This window comes from Euprymna scolopes, chromosome 9 (genome assembly GCF_053919585.1).
Source record: "Euprymna scolopes isolate OS-2025 chromosome 9, ASM5391958v1, whole genome shotgun sequence".
Classification (NCBI taxonomy): Eukaryota; Metazoa; Mollusca; class Cephalopoda; order Sepiida; family Sepiolidae; genus Euprymna; species Euprymna scolopes.
In genome coordinates, this window is record NC_136490.1 from 23630058 (window position 1) to 23634703 (window position 4646).

General features: G+C 38.7%; 1 pseudogene; it reads left to right on the plus strand.

Annotated features, from left to right (window-relative positions):
* The first annotated feature begins 545 nt into the window (after positions 1-545).
* On the plus strand, positions 546-663 carry LOC145285275 (U2 spliceosomal RNA; annotated as a pseudogene).
* The last annotated feature ends 3983 nt before the right edge of the window (positions 664-4646 follow it).

A 4646-nucleotide genomic window follows, 5' to 3' on the forward strand; every position in this document is an offset into this window, starting at 1 on the left:
GGGGAAACCCTTCATACCAATTGTCACTATCCAGCTCCCCTACTCGCCGGGGAGCTGGTCCCTATTTCCCCTTCACTCCTCACATTAAAAATCGGCCTTGTGCCTAATTTGTTCGGTGGGGGAGCAAATAAATACCGCTTTTCTTGGCGTTTTGCCCGGGATCAAAGTGTAGTATCTGTTCCGGCAGATACTGCAAGCAAAGACCATATGTGGGGGCAGCCCCACATATAAGACCTTGGTTAATGTAGGGGCAACCCTTCATACTAATTGTAACTATCCAGCTCCCCTACTCCTCGGGGAGTTGGCCCCCATTTTCCCTTCAGTCCTTACATTAAAAATTGGCCTTGTGCCTAATTTGCTCGGTGTGGGAGGAAATAAATACCAACCCCAAATATAAGACCTTGGTCAATGTAGGGGCAACCATTCATACCAATTGTCACTATCCAGCTCCCTACTCCTCGGGGACCTGATCCCCATTTCCCCTTCACTCCTCACATTAAAAATCGGTCTTATGCCTAATTTGCTCGGTGGGGGAGCTAATAAATACCCTTTTCTTGGCCTTTTGGCCAAGATCAAATGTAGTATCTGTTCTTACTACATGCTGTACTTATTGTGATATAAAGTGGGCGATCACTTTTCTGTATTAATTTAATGTAAACCAGTCAGTCTCAAAGCCATTCAAGTCATTCTCAAGATCAGTCAAGTTGTTTTTGAAGGATTCCAGTTATTTTTTAAGCATTCGAATCATTCTTAAGTAGATTCAATTCATCCTTAAGTTAATTAAAGTCATTTTAAGTCATTTACCTTTTATTTATTTAAGTCATTTCAGTCCATTTTTCGATCATTTTAGTATTTAAGAATTTCATGTCAATCCTACATTCACGCATTCATTCATTACACGAGAGCACGCGACTAATAGCTATCGGCCTTATTTTAATTTCAACTGGAAATTTCCGATATTTTTTTTTACATAGGCATCACCACATTATCAAGGCCAATAGGCCACTCAAGGATAAGGGTTAAAGAGTGTACAGTAGAAATTGGACAATAGAGTAATCATTAGTAATGAAAATTTGATAAATTTAATAACTTATATGGAATGGCTCATCAAGAACTTATTTACATTAGACTTGAACACAACCATATTGTAGTCAGCCGGAAAGCAGGAAAACGGAAGACAATTTCACAGGCGTGCGGTTCTAAGAAAGAAGCTTTGTTCACGGAATCTACGTTTAGGTTTAGGCACAGATAAAGAGTGGGGGGAATTATTGATAGTGTTTACAGCTAGACGAGTGTTTCTTGTGAAAGTTTGGCGAGGGGGGACCATAGATTGAAGCTCAGTCGAACACTTTCCATGAAAATAACGATACATCAGAGACAAACTCGCAACATCTCTTCTGTGAGATAGAGGTTGCAAGGAGGAGAAAAGGACATCTCCTACGAGGCTACGAAGTCTATTTTGAACTCTATCAAGGCAGGACAAGTCCTTTCTAGCAGCTCCTGCCCAGATGTGGCAACAGTATTCCATCCTTGGACGTACCTGGCTCTTATATAGATAGAGAATAGCATCAGCAGTGAGATATTTACCGGATCGATAGAAAGATCCCACCATTTTTCCAGCGGCCTTGGCAACAGATTTGATGTACGTGTTCCATTTAAGATCAGGAGTAATGGTCAAGCCAAGAAGCTTGTCAAAACTTGAGGCCTCCTGAAGACGAGAGCCATTCATTTCAATTGATGCCAGATGTGGATTAGAATGTTGATGATGTAAAGAGAGAAGCTTGGTTTTAGATACATTAAAAGTAACCAGCCACTCCTTTCCCCATTGTACTACGTGCTCAAGATCAGAGGAGAGAGAATTGTAGAGAACTTAGTCGTTTACTGTCTAAGATGTGCTACCATAGATGGTAGTGTCGTCAGCATAAATGTCTACAAATGATGTAAGGATATGATTTGGAAGATCATTAATGTAGATCAAGAAAAGAGTTGGGCCCAGGATGGGCCCCTGAGGGAAACCGGCATTAATACTGTGAGCTTCTGATTTTTGCCCCTCAACTACTACTCTTATGAACCTATCAGAAAGAAATGATTTAATAATTGAGAAGACTTTTCCAGCTATACCATAGCTAGCGATCTTATGAAGTAAACCTTTATGCCATACCCTATCAAAGGCTTTAGATATGTCAAGAGCAATTGCCCTAGAAAGATTGCCACCGTCGAGAGATTTGCTAATCCTATGCGATATAACTGTAAGCACATCTGCTGTAGATCTAGCAGAACGGAAACCATATTGAGTGTCACTAAGAAGGTTATTTTTGTTGAGATGGTTGATTACTTCTGTATTTAACACAGATTCTAGCAACTTACTCATGACGCACAGGAGACTTATTGGCCTGTACTGAGAGGGTGATGAGCGATCACGTGAATTCTTAAATACAGGGCATACTGATGAAATTTTCCAGGGAGATGGGAAACTATTCTCCTTAAGCAACGTTTAAACAGTTTTGTAAGTATGGGCGCTAGTTCATGTTGAAGTTTTTTGAGTACTATAATTGGAATACCGTCAGGGCCAGTTGCTTTACTGGAATCAAGGTTTTTGATTAGCTTGGCAACATCACGTACAGATATACGTATATCACATAGCGTGTTTTCTGATACAGGAGGAAATATTGGGGGTTGGCGACCTTGATCGCAAAGGGTAGAATTAGCTGCAAAGTTCTTGACAAAGAGTTTGGCTTTGTCTGATGCTGACGAGATTACCTCAGGTCCATTGATAATAGTTGGGATGGAGCACACGCTTCTGTTCAGGATTCTGTTTGCTATTTGCCAAAACTGGTGGGAACCAAGCTGCTGCTCAGCTACTTTGGACTTAACAGATTGAGCATACAACTCTCTTGCGTTCTTTATTACTTTCTTACAATGGTTGCTGGCAGTCCTGAAAGCGGCTTTAGTTTCCATACATCTATTACGTTTGAAGCAGTGGAAAAAGTGATTTCTGTGCGCAATGGCAGCAGCACATTCTGGAGAGAACCATGGCTGGCTGTTAGGTTCTTGCTGAAACTTTTTCGAGGGTATGAAACGGTCAATACCTACAATTAACCATTCCGTCAGGTCTAATACTATAGATGACACATCCTTTTCAAACATGGAATGCAGAGGTAGATCAGATATAAATGTACGGAAGCTATCCCAGTCAGCCTTAGTGTATCGATATACTGTACGATGGAGAGGTACGTCTGGGGACTTATTACATTTCATTTTTATCTTAATTGATACAACAGAGTGGTCGGAAGATCCAAGAGGCGACAGAACAGAAACTGAACATTAATCACACTTTCATACAACACCATCTAAATGATGCTACTTATACTCTGTTTCAAAGTTTCATCTTATATATCCTTAGTTTCGTTTGAATTTGCACTCCTCCCCCCCCCCCCAAGACTCGCAGTTTTGGCATGCCATAACCATGACGTCTGAAATTTTCGAAAGTGATGAATACAAAACTAGTTGATTCTTGCTACATGTGTAAGTGTTACTATTAGATGCTACCATTGACGAATCTTGGCTTATGACATAAACCGGTCGATTACCACAAACAATTTTTATTATAGGACATACTGATCGGTCCGGATCCCTCTACAGTTATTACTTTTTATCACAAAGGAGCAAAGATATTTATAATCGTTATTTGTTTTCTGTTTTCTAAGTAGGAAATCCAGTGTTATTAAATACTAGCAGAGAGACCCGACATTTAATCAGAATTGTAGAAAGATCAACGAATGCTCTGCATTTACAATAAATCTATAGTTATAAAATCGATGAAATTGCCCATTTTTCAATAAAATCGATCGACTGCTTGGTCTAGTTGAGGGCCCACTGAAGTATACTTACCTTTCTACTGCAGAGACCAAGTCCACAATCCATCATTGTCTACATTGTTCTGCAGAAAACGTTACTGTTGATTTAATAAAATTATTCGTATATAATGATTCCAATTAATGTTTAAAATACAAGAGTTTCATTGTGTTCTAAACAGAAACGCTTATTTCGAACGCAGCTCTGTCTTACAGAAGAATCTACTATTGATTTTATACACCAGTAACTTTTGCTTGTGTAGTGAAAAAAACTTTGGAAATGAACTTGTAACGTTGAGCTGTATATGGATGTTTATTTCGGTAAAAATCTGACTGTTCCTTTTTTAATCAGATTTTTTAACATTTCGTGACAAAACTTGTCTTGACACACTCACAGAAACATAAAAAAAAACATTTGTGTGAAATATTCGAAAACTTCGCTCCCGTTTTTTCAGAGTCCATCGGGAACGACCCACATACGCACAGACAAACAGGCACAAAGAGGTAGACACAAGCACCAAGTGCCTTTTATATATAAGTAGAGATATTAATAAGAGTTTTTAATATATAATATTAATATTATTAAATGCATTTAAGTATAACAATTTATAGGGATTTAAAGATATTATCAGTTTATTGAATTTTTTTTTTTTTACTCGTCAGCATATCGTATAAATCCGTAAATTCTATTGTTGGCATTGGCTTCCCTTATATTTTTGTCGCCAGAATTCTTTCTTAGAAAGACATCGGATAGGGTTCATTGAAGATTGCCAGCACCCTAAATTAAAACGA